Consider the following 14,026-nt stretch of genomic DNA (forward strand, 5'->3'; position numbering starts at 1 on the left):
GATGGTGGTAACAAACGGTTGTCGGAGACTCAAGCGAGAAAGGAGAGAGACGTATGAGATGGGGTTTGACCATAAATGATAGAGGTTAGGATCTTTAAAGTTATGACCGTAAGATACAATTAGAGACATGTGTAATTTTTTTTGGTGAAAGTGGCGTCAACAGATAAATCTAAGGGTGGAAAATATATGACTGAAATGCAATCAATGACCCTGATTTGTTCAGTTTAGAATTAAAGGTTATCTATTAATAATTATTAGAGATTAAACACAACATTCAACATTCATGTCGGTTACAATCTTTATGTTTAATGTTTTTTTCGGTTACAACTGTATTTAATATTGAATTAATTGTTGGTTACAATATTTCTATATATATATATATATATATATATATATATATATATATATATAGCATCTTATCTTAGATACATAATAAATAGACTAAAATACATATACATACTTATCCGTCTTCTTCTATACCAATATGAAACTTTTGTTTTGCTATCGTACCATGTATGGATGACAAATTTGCTCTGTCTAACCAAACGGAACCACGATCGGTGCCAAACCGGGACTGTGTTATAATTTTTGCTATTTTCCAATACCGGTTTCAGGGACAAACCGGTTTGGTGCCACCAATGTTGGGTAAAAGAATCTGGACCGGGTAGGAAGGTGAGGAAACCAAATTTGTCCTCTTCTTTAGACTATCATAACACCTCCAGTAATATCAGAATGACATGAACTTTTTCCAACATTTAGTTTATTATTTGTTCTTCGTTTTAGGCTATTGAAACACTTTATTTGGTTGCATAATGATTTAGTTACAGGTCTCATAACACAAGGTGTCAAAGTTGAATTGTTTTGTTTTCAAACCTCATACCTCTTTCGTTTGAAGTCGAATTGATGAAATTTTTTTCCAACATGAAGTTTATTGTTTGTAATTTATTTTAGACCTTCGGAACTCGTAATTTAGTTATATATTGATTGATTTACAAGCCAAATAATGAGGTAACATGAGATATCAAAGCTGAACTATTTTTGTATCAGCTAGAAGTATCTTTATTTAAATTAGTATATTTTTTTAAATAGTTTTGCAATACTACCCCGTGCAAGTACTAAATGTTAGTCCAAATATGTTCACTAACTTTGTTGTTTTTTCCGATCATCTTTAACCAAATCACCCCTAAAGCCAAACCCCACTCTATGAATCTCTAACCCAAAGCCAAATACCACCCTTTCACTCTAAACCACAATACGAGAGTATAGATGAGTTGGAGGACGAAATTGTATGGGAAACTCAACCCCCCAACCCCACGTCTCAAAGGAAAACAACAGGTGCAAGAGACTACAAAGTAGAGGCCAATAGCATGGAGTGCCCAAGAAGAGCTAGTGTTGAAAAAAGTTTGGGTTGATATTTCGGAGAATTCAGAATAAGGACACAACCAGAGAGATCATCTTTAGCTTAGCATTCTTGAGAGGTTTCACATGGAGTTGGATAAAGATGAAGAGTACCGTACTAACCACCAACTTAATTAAAAGTTTCGAGAAATGTTGAGAGCCCTTTAATAAATGAACAGGTTGTACAACAATCTAAAAAACCAAAGGAAAAACGGTCAAGGAGATGAAGAAATTCTTCAAGAGGCTTTGCATTTTTTTCACGATGATACGGGAAAGACATTTAAGTTTAACGAGGCTTCGAAATTGTTAACTATTAGTCCAAGGTGGAGAAAGTGCAAACAAGACATTATAATAAGAGGAGAACAATAAAAAGAAGAAAAATGGGCTCAAGTGGATACATAACTTCTTCCAATGCTCGCATCAGGCTAGATTTAAATGAGAAGGATGAACTCAAGCTAGAAGAAATTGTCCGACGGATGGATAGGGACAAAGCAAAAGGGAAGGGGAAGAGGAATTCTTCCAATGCATCGGATTTCAGCATGGTGGCAGACGAAATGCAGAAAATATCAACGACATTTGATCAATACAATCTGAATTTCGTTGAACGTTTGACATTTGACAAAGAAAAAGAAGCCAAAAATAGAAGGAGCGCGCGGAAAGGCAAGAAATTGAGGATATGAAGTTTTTGATGAAAACACTAATCATGTGTGGGAACCAACAATCGAGCTAGTTAGAGAAGATCATGAAAAATTATTTCCCGTAGATTGTTTCATTTTTGTTAATCTAGGTGGAATTTTCTTAAATCTTGGTTTTTACTAGTTTTTTTTTTTAATCTTGGTTTTTTTATGTAATTTTTATTTTAAGTAATTAAGTATATTTATTTTAATTAATTTTTGCTTTTGTGTGTGTGTGTGTGTGTATATATATATATATATATATATATATATATATATATATATATATATACGGATACGGCAGAGATACGTCAATATAAAATTGTGTGTGTGTGTGTGTATATATATATATATATATATATATATATATATATATATATTGATGTCAAGTCCCGCAATGGAGGTTGATCTATTGATGTAGTTGATGATCCTTGTGTTTCTTGAGAAGCCATAATCGATGATGTGATTAGGAATTAAGAGAATCAAGAATGGTGATGAATGATGATTCACGATCCTAGTGAATTGTGATCGACTAATCATCTTTGATCGAGAAGACAGGAGACGACTCACGACAGGGGAGACTTTGATTGACGATCGGTTAGGGACTTAAGGGAATACCAAATATGTTTTCACCCTTAAAAACAACAACCCATTAGTCTTTTTTGGATTTAAACATAAAAAAGCCCATGTAAACCTTAAAATAAAATAGAAACGGCTAGGAAACTTCATCGAAACTTTAAGGAAACTTCGCAGAAATGTTTCCATGATATCCGATACTTCCAGGAAACGTTTCCATGGAGTATCCGTTTCCATGGAGTTTCGGAAACGGAAACGGCAACCTTAGAGAAGTTTCCATGCATCATAGTATATATGGTTATGCAAGTAATTAACAAATAAACGGTACAACTTCTGAGTATTGAGTATCAATGTAAGGAATCATAGAACTTCCTAATGCTTATTAGAAATGGAATGGAATCACTAATTCCAACATTTAATGAAGAACGACAAAAAATACTTATTGATTTGTATTTATATATAAGGTCGTAGAAATTTGAACAATGACATTGAAGTTAGTAAAGAATAACATTAAGTTTAAAATACATGTAATTCTTCAACTACCATCTAATCCATCATTGGAGCGAAAATAAAAACCATAAAAAGGGTTTATTTTATCAGCGCAAAATTTTAGTACACTATTCCTTATGTTTTAGGCTATGTCACTTTAGCATAAATGAAGCAAATATTCTTCAACCCTGTAGTGAAAATAACAAAGAACACATAGGAAAAAGAATCAACCAAATCCGATTTCCTATAAAGAATTTATAACTTTACAAAGTTGAGGAAAGACTGTACACAAAGCTAGAAATGCTGAATTTTTGTAAGGCTACATTTTAACTTATTTAGATGCTATATTTAGAGCTGCATAACTTGAGTTATAAATATCTAAATCGGTTCATTCTTGAGCCAATAATGTTGTCGGTTACGAGAGGAAGGCACAACAAGTTTATTCAACTTATTTGGAGATCATATGTAAAAGTTACCACTATTTGAAGTTGGCTACATGTTATGTTTTGGTGCTGTCAAAAAACTCCACTGCTTAAGTTTGTTGACTTTTTTTTTTTTGACAAAATTGATTTTAGTTTAACAAATTAAATATGATTAGCTTAGAATAAGCTGATAAAAATATGGGATATAAGTTTTAACCAAAATATGACAAGTTTTGGTTCAAAAATATAAAACTTTTCTAAATTTAAAAAGAAATGAAATCATAGAAACATAATAAAAGAACAAAAATGAAAGATACATTCATATCTGAATATTTATATTACCTTCAAAACATGAAAGTTACTAAAATTATATCCTAAAACTCAAGAAAACACCATTAGGCAGAGCACGACGCTTGAATGAGAAAATGGTCAAAATTATCTAAACTAATACAAGTCTAAAAGGTTCCATCAATCCTTTATACATATCTTAAACACCATGTTTAGCTGACATAGCAGTGAGTAAACACAAGAATCCATAATATTTGGAATAAGTTATAAATGTGGCAAAAGGTTAAAAATGTTTGAAATGAACATTTTGCTTTTATAAAGCATATGTAGCTACTGAAATGGATTCTAAATGATATTAGAATAACTACATCACTACTAGAAAACAGATGCAATAGTTACAGCACAATCCATAGCTATTCCGTAGCTATAAGCAGATAGTTACGGAATTGCTACGGAAAAATGCCTGTAGAGTAATGGCCCTTAGCTATTTTTATAGCTACAGATTAGCTACGGAATCGCTACGGAATTTTCCGTAGTCACCATACCTACGAAACTAAATAGATATGGATTTCCTACGGAATAGCTACGGAATAATTACGGATCTAAATAGCTACGGAATAGCTACGGAAATAAATAGCTACGGAAATCCGTAGCTAACTTCACTTTATTTAAAAAAAATTAAAATTTAAAATTTTCCAACTTATTTCAAATACCATATTCAATTTACATTATTAAAACAACAAAACAGCAATAGCAAAATAGCACAAAATAGAAAAACAACAATAGTAGCAATATCACAAAACAACAAAAACAACAACAACAATCTGCAATAGCAAAACAACAACCAACAATACGTAAAATAGCATAAATGAATGTAATCAAGACCATTGTACAACTGATGATCACGGGCTCCAATCTAGAATAAACCAATTGTAATTATTAAAAATAATAAATAATAAGAAGAAACTTAAATGTTAATAAAGGTACAAATTGCACACCTTTGTATTAAACAACATTGAATAGATAACTTACATCCTTGTAGGAAGTCAAAAGGGCTAAGTGTATAAAGAGCACCAAGAAACACCTGCAAACAAGAAACAAGATTTAACAATTCCTTCAAAACTTAGCACCTAAATGCATGTAATCATAATAAACAAGTAAATGAAAGAATATTGCTATTTCTTAACTGCAACTAAAGCAATCTCCTAAGATAAGCAACAATCTCCTAAGATAAGCAATAGGTCTATAAAGGAAACTGAAGCACTTGTTGTCACAAGAAACTCACAATCATCAGATTTCTTCAGAATTGCTTCAAGAAGAAAAAAACTTAGGGAAAAGACGAAACCACCCCCTTCAATGTGTAGTGCCAACAGTCAAGTAACCTACCAGAATGAAATTACAAGCACCGCCAGCAAAAAGGCAATTATAGTGCCTAACATTCTTGAGAACATCATGGATCCCTGCATCCTGCTGTTGGGATAAGAAAACATAAAAAGAAAGTAAGTTGTTGTATATGAAAAATGAGACCTAAACCTTTTCCCATTGCAAATTGCGGGATACCTCCTAGTTATTATTAATTTAAAAAATAAAAAAAATAGATATGGCCCCAACTCTCAATGTTAAAGATAAACTCGGTATCTCAAACCCCTACCCACTCCACCCTATTTATCTAGAAATATCACCACCGACGAGACACCTTGAAATCAAAATCCGAGCACCAGACCACCACTTAGCACCACCTTGAAATACCTACTGGACCACCACCGTCTCTTTCTCATTGTATCTATTACTCCCCCTCTTCTTTGCAGCAACATCATCACAGGCGACATACTAACGACAACCCTTCGTTCTTAAGGTGGGTTGATGAATGTAAATGATACACACGGAGGTGATACTTTTGATCCACCAGAGGTGTCGATCAAAATATTTTTTCTTCTCATGCGACTCATGGGGTTCCAATTTATAGGTTTAGTGTTTAGTTAGGATTCATTTGCAGGTTTAGGGTTTATTTAGGTTTGATTTTTGGTGTTTATTTGGCAAATTTGTGATGGTCTAATCATGATCGATGGTCGCTTGAATAGGTGGTGATGATGATTGTTAATGGTGGTAATTGTGGTTGGTTTTCTACAGGTAAGTGGCAAGGGTTGATGATGGTGTGTTGATGGAGAATGAAAGATGTGTAATGGTGGCTAATGGTTGATTGTGATGGAGGGAAAAAGTGTCTTGTTATGGTGGTGACTATAATGGGTATAAAGGTGGTTGATGGTGTTGTAGGGTGGAGAAGACGATGTCCTCCTTCCCCCAATCAATCCCTCTTCTTTTCATTATATATATTAAAAACAAAGTGATTTGTACACAACAGTTTTTTGTCATACACAATAATTTATGCATTATATAGTTGTACAATACAACACTTTATGGCACAAATTGTTGTGTACCGAGAAAAAAATGTTGTGTAAAAATCAGTTCCCATATTAAAATGCCACCTAATAATATTAATTATTTTTATAGTTGTCTACTGTTTTTTTTTCTATTATTAAAGGACTTTACCCCATTTATCATGTTGTTTTTTACTTCTCAACTAAATTTATAATTATGTATTTATTTCATAAAGTGAGTTTTATATGTAATTGAGTAGTTATTTAATTACGAATTAAGTTGTTAAAGAAATATTAATAGTTCAAATACTCATATTAATTATTGATAAGAAAATATGTGAAATTGGATTAAAATAGTATAAAAATATGTTGTTCTTGTTTTGGAGTAAACCAAAACAAATTGTTGCATTTGTTTTAGTTTGAACGTTGGAATGTTATTTATATTTAAAATAGAATAGACATGTCGATTTACAATCACGCAATTTATGATATAAGTCGGTATATGTTTATGCAGAGAAATATTTGTAAAAACTTAATTAATATTATGCATTTTTTAAATGATTTTTTGATGTATTGTGTCAATTAAATATTAGATATATTTTACAAGTAATTCGGGTTCAATATATTCTTTATGTTATTAATATTAATTGGTATACCGAGGAGCTATATAGTCAATAGCAATGCTATAGCAGCGCTATAGCTGTTGGCGGAGGTAAGAAAACACTATTTCAAAATAGCGGTGACTCTATTAGTGCCACGATTTATCGCTATTTACCGCGATTATGATCACCAATATAATGGCGCTATAACCGCTATATGAATAAATTCCATTTTTTAGTTATTTTACAAAAAAAAACACTTTTTTGTGCCATTCCATTGAATAAAATTGTTTTTTCTTAGCCCAAACCAAAACTTTTGTTTCATTCTATTGAATAAAATTGTAATTTTGTGACTATCATGACTTCCATTGAAGCCATGTATGTTGTCTTGCTAATTTTGTTGAAAACTTGAAGTACTACATTATGATTAACTATCATATTACTTAGTCATTTCATTTGATAACTGTAATTGTGTTAAAGTATGATAAAATAGTAAGTATTATATATGTTTTTTTGTTAACTGTGTTAAAGTATGATTAACAAGGGCATTGGTAACCGGTTTGTGAAGTATGATTAACTAATTATGATATGTGAAGTATGATTAACTAAATATGATATGTGAATTATGATTCACTGATTAACTAATTAACTGGATTGGGTTGAACTTTAAAGTATGATTTTCTAAGTAATACTTTAATATATATAAATTCTAAATAACAAATAAACGCTATATCAGCGCTATACCGCCGCAAGAACCGCAATTTCAAATAGCGGCCGGTGACCACTATTATATTTTTGACCGTGATATCTGCTTAGCCGAGGAGTTAGATTTTGACAGGAAAATTCTACAGAGCGAGTTTCATTAACTATTTGATTTATTAACAGTTGAACAATGACGTGTTTTTGATATCATGACAACTATTCAACGTAAAAAATGAGGCGTGTTTTTTGTTTATGGCTATAGAATTTGTATATCCTTCTATTCTTCAATATACTAATAATCTTGTGTTTTTTTAAGAAAGAGCAATCATTGCACCGGAAAATGAATTCATTCAAGAAGTAAACGATCATTTGTAATCATTACTTTTGGTATCTGAAAAATAATACTTCACTTTAGATAGTCTTTGTCAATAAGATTTTGTTCATGATAACTTTTCTGAAAGTTTATACTCACATGCTGTTCTAAATGGTCTTAAACTGTCAGGCTAGCCAACTCATAAGTTAGTATTAAAGTCGGTGTTCTAGTTATGTTAGTAAGGAATATTGATTAGAAATGCGGTTTGTGAAATGGAACGGGTCTACAGGCTATAGCATTGGGTAATTGTGTTATAGAAACATGGATACTTTCCGAAAGCAATATAGGAAACTTTACATTTATTCCAAGAATTTGTTGCCGCCTTCGAATAAAATGATCCCTTTCATATTTCAAAGAGGATAATTTCCATTGGATGTATGTTTTACGATAATAATAAACAAAAGTCAAGGACAATCGCTATTAAATATGAGATTGTTTTTTAGACAACCAGTGCTCACTTATGGGTAGTTGTATGTTGTATTGTCCAGTGTTAAAACCAGAGATGGATTAAAATTGTTAATTTTAGACAATGACAGTAAAATTAATGATATGACATTTAATGTTGTATCCAAACAAGTCTTTGGAAATTTACGGTTCATAATAATGTCAGTATTTTTTATTAGTAAAGATTCAACACAATTATTTAAAAAATATCAATAGTTTTGTATTTGTATAGATTGAATTACTTAATTATTCACAATTTCGTTTGTATTTTTTTCAAAAATTACTTTAAAAAATGTTAAATGTTTACACCATGATATTTTTTTAGTCGTTTCATGTAGTACACGAGTCTCACATCTAGTAATTATATAAATAAGTTAAAAAGCATTATAAATGAATTAAGAACATTAAAAGAAATTGGTAAGGGAAATATAGTCAATTTAGATATTGAGGGATCCGGCATGCAAGTTTAAACAAAATGAGAGATGATCCGAGTTAAAATTTGAAAATAAGGACTAAATGTGCATTTTAATATACGTTGTTGTACTTTACTCTAATAAAAGAAAGAGACTTGATTTTCACTTATTAATTTATACTAATAGTAACCCGTAACAAAACCGACTTACCCGACAAACCATTAAATGAAACTATTATTAACCAATACCCAATGGTTAATAAAGTATATTAACCGATTGCAACGGTTATGGTTTGGTTCTAAACAATAACCGAACCAAACCGCCTCATAGACACCCTACTATCAATCATACAAACTTTTCCTTAGGCGTGCCATTAATATGCTTTAATGTTTGTAAGATTAAAATCCCTAATATTCACATATATAAAATTAATTTTTTTTACATCCTACATAGGAAGAAATATAGGCAAAGCAATATCCTCAAATAGGTATGAAGGGTAATTTGGTGAGTATTGAAGGAACTCAACAAATTCAGGGGTATGGTATCAAGGGTAATTTTATCATAGCAACCACCATTAGTGAGTGTTGACAGAATAGATCAATAGATACACACATATACATAACTCAAACACGCTTCCACATGAATGTCATCTTTTTCTTCACCCATTGCATCAAAAACATATAGTTGTGAATGGAAACCGAAATAATATAAAATTATCGATGAAACTGATGAGCTTTAGAAAGCTGAAATATGATAGAATTACCTATGAAAATATATAACGCAAAAGGTAAGCGGAACGAAAAACTACCAAATAAAAAATATGGAGTTTTTTTAACAGAAATGGTGTTTTTGAAAAAAAAAAATTTACCAAATATGTATAGTTTTAAAAATATTTACCAAATGGGTGTTATTTCAAAATTTAATATATTTTTCAAAATTTTTAGTTTTTTAATTCTATCAATATTTATCAAAAAATTTACGAACACCATTATAACCAACAATTTTTTTTTTAAAAAATAATTAAAATTTTGAGAATTTAGAAAACGGCATTAAAAGGGCATTGATGATCTTCCATGGGAATGAAACGCCTTCCTCATTAAAAGGGCATTGATGACTCATCCGGAAATCCCTCAAAGTTCAGTTGCCACCATCCTTCATAAACACATATAAATAGAAAGAAGCTGCATGCACAAAGGATATGTAAACTCTTGACAAGTGTTCTACAATGCATAACGTATTCATCTTTGTAATACTGTCATCCTCATTCGCTTTGATAGCTCATTCATGTACGATTACTGCAAAGTGGGATCTTTCTGTTTAGAGTACTGTCTATGGTAATATTGTTGCGCATATCAAATCAGGAGATACTGATCTTGGGAATCATACCATTCCATTCGGTGGAAATTACACCTGGTCTTTTTGTGCCAGGATAGATGGTGTCACTCTTTATTATGGCTACTTTTGGTGGGGTTCAAGATTTCAAAGCTTAGCTTTGTATGACAATCGCATTCGTGACATATGTTCAAGATTTCAAGAATCGGGTATCGGACATTGTTATTGGTTAGTAACACCAGATGGATTCTATGTATCTGGGGATCCATATCAAGGTGGGGCTGATCCACATGCAGTGTTTATAAAACAATGGTCTTAAAATATGTTTCATGTTTTTTGATTTTTTTGCTTGATATTACATAAACAAAAACTTGGTTCATGACATTAGTAGGTGTTTATATTTCCTGTCAGCAAACGTTTCTAGGGATGTTTTATTCCTCACATTTTATCAATATCTAATTCACAAGTTCTACCAATCGATATATATTCAACGTACATTAGTCTTGTACAATTAACATAAGCATAACCTTGCAACTAAAAACATGTTGTAACGACATGTCACATTGGTAGCTTAAGAGATCAAAATCCACTAGTCAACAATAACTTAGTTTTTAAGACCCATGGATACCTAAAATGGATGAATAAAATGGAGACCCAAATTAGGAATGTCAAAAATAACGGAAACTTGAACTACCCGTCCTAACCGTTTCAAATTCACGTAGAATAGATCGGGTATCGGGTATAAAAATTCGGGTATATGGTAAGCCCAATATTTAGTTAGTTCGGGTATCGGGAAGGAGTAAAAAAATTCGGGTATACCAAAATACCAGATTTGTTTTTTAAATAATACATTAGCAATATATTACGTGAAATCAAATATGAGCAAACATACAACTTTAACTGTTCTTAATACTGCTTGAATCATTCAGTAGAAAATACCACTATACATTAAATGCTAAAGACTTAGATCTAAACTGAAAATACATGCTACAAGATGATCGAAGATAGGCTTGGCATGCCGATGCTCACAATACCGACATATATATATATATATATATATATATATATATATATATATATATATATATATATATATATGTGGATATTTAGTTATTAAAGCTTTAATACTAATATTGTTTATGTAAAAAAATTAAGGTTATATATATATATATATATATATATATATATATATATATATATATATATATATATATATATATATATAGCTAGGTCTATATGTGGATGGACATATATTGTATGGACGTAGGGACCAATAAGAATAAAAGAAAAAAACAAATCATTAATAAATAATATAAGGGTATAATAGTATTATTAACTACATCTTGTTATGGTAAATAATTAAAAAATTTACTATCCCTTTAAATAAGGGAAATCACACTACTAGAGAAATGTAGGAGTAACTACAAGCTATTGTGTTGGTAATTTGTTGGAAATAGGATTTACCAACACACTTGCAACAAAATTGGTTTGTTGGAAAAAAGGTCCAGGGAACCGGTAACAATATAATTCTGATAGAATGTCTGGCATATTTCCTACAAAATATTTCCTAGGAAATTTCCAACAAAATACCAACTAGGTTTCGTAAGAGAATATTTCCAACTGAATACCAGCATATGATGTTTCCAACCTATTTCCAACGGAATATTTTCAACAAAATTCCAACAAAATATTCTATTTAATTAAAAAAAATCCAGGTTTTTATCAATCCATTGAACTTATAATAAAAAAATTAAATACATTAACTTGTAAAAAATAAACCCAATACATTACATTTATAATAATACAAATCCAATATATTAACCTATAAAAATATACAGCCCAGTACATTACACTTATAATAATACAAATTGAATACAATAACCTATAAAAATACAAATCTAATACACTTACATATTCTAAATAAAATCCAATACATTTACCTATTAAAAAAATCCAAATATCTAGGATGAGCCCGAAAAAAAAGCACTTAGTCACTAACGTGTAACAAATTAAATTATACAAACTAAAGTTGTTTAATAACATCAATTAGAAGATCTGGACTTCGGTTAATTAGCATATCTGGAGTCTCGACGATTATTAGATTTGGAGTCCGAATTATCACATATTATTGGGCTTGAATTTAATATTAAAAAAAAAAGAAATCGAGCCTCTAAAAATATTGGTCCATATTGAGTTTTTCACTTTGCCACCATCAACATCGGCCTTGCATGGCCACTCCTCCATATGCAGCCTTAAAACATCACCCGCTTCTAATCCTAAAAGACGTTCTTGAACCCATGTAATGGGGACCGATACTAAAATACACCCTGCAGTCACCATCTCCGGTATTCATACCTTCATCCTCATAACCCTAAAAATATAAAATAGCCGCTTCTTGGGCCACAATATTTTGATTTTGTTACCATGTTCACCAAGTCCTCAGTCACCTATTACCACCGACCACCCCACCGTTGCCCTCTTGATGCCACATCAACCACCATAGTTAAGGATATGTTGGACCATTGTAAGAAAATATGAAAAACACAAACTCAACACTTTCCCAACATCATCAATCCATTCACTATGAATGGGATGGTTTATATTAAATAGATTACAATAGAAAACCTCACTACAATCACAATCGATCACTCAGTTTTATACAAGATTAACAACACAAAGGAAGAACCCTAATCTGAAACCGTAACTGATATATAAAGAACGAGAGATAAAGAAAATATATGTGAAAGTAAAAATGAGGTTATAGAATCAACAGTTGCAACCAATATATACCCTGGTCATCAATGATCGTTTAACTGTCAAATCCATTTCACATTCTCATAACTTACACAATAACCCCTGAAGAATAAATAATATAACACAAAATACCCACAAACCAGATATTCAAATATTATGTTTGAAAATCATAAATGTATACGAAAGGAGTACATATACATCAATTATGAATTGGAATTAAAGACTAAGTTAGACGCGTAGCTAATGTGACTAAGTTCCAAGTACATATCCTTATCACTTATTTCATAAACATTTTTTTAGTAAAATACTATATAATAAGTATATTGTTTTCTTTGAGGCCATTATAGCATGTTTGAGTATTACGTGAAACTTGTTTTAGAGTTTTTTCAGTTAAAAAAGAAACTAATATTTATGATCATCGTACTTATGCATCTCATTTAGGATGGGTTAAGTTGAGCCTTCATATGATTTCTTCCTTATCTATAACCTTTGTGGTCATTGTTAGATTTATTAAGTTACTAACAATGACTTGAAGCGGGTAGCTTCTACCCCGGAGTAGCCTTAGACAATTTGCATCCTAGCATGATAGGGGCCTTATTTGAGACTAGAGAATTTGGTTTGTGAATTAGATGCATATGCATTGCATTTACTACTAGAAAAACAACCTTTTACAATGCGCAATGCATGTCGTAAAACGCTCAGACGACGCGCAAATGTGTGTCAAGAAAGGTCATGTCATAATGAGAGACGACATGCTTTTGTGCGTCATCTATTTAGGACGCGCATTTACGACGCGCATTTATGACACGTATTTACGACACAAATTTATGACACACAATGCGTATCAAGGAAGTCCCTGTCATAAAGGAAGACGACACGCATTTAAGTGTCGTAACCTTACGACGCGCGTGTTTATGACACACAATGCGTGTCGGAAGCCCCTGTCAAGAAAGGCCATGTCAAAAACGAAGATGACATACATTTTTGCGTATCGTAATTTTAGATGTTTAAAAAAAATATTATTTATATATTTACTAATTTTCAAATTAAATTTCCATTTAATGTCTCATAATAGCACCTCTATTTATTAACTACCATAGTGTTGATTCGGATTCTTCCACTGTTTTAATCCCAGTCATTCTTCAAATACCAACTTCTGTATGTTAAACTACATCGAGAAAAAA

This window comes from Lactuca serriola, chromosome 3, assembly GCF_051521515.1.
Source record: "Lactuca serriola cultivar US96UC23 chromosome 3, Lser_US96UC23_V15, whole genome shotgun sequence".
Taxonomy (NCBI): Eukaryota; Viridiplantae; Streptophyta; class Magnoliopsida; order Asterales; family Asteraceae; genus Lactuca; species Lactuca serriola.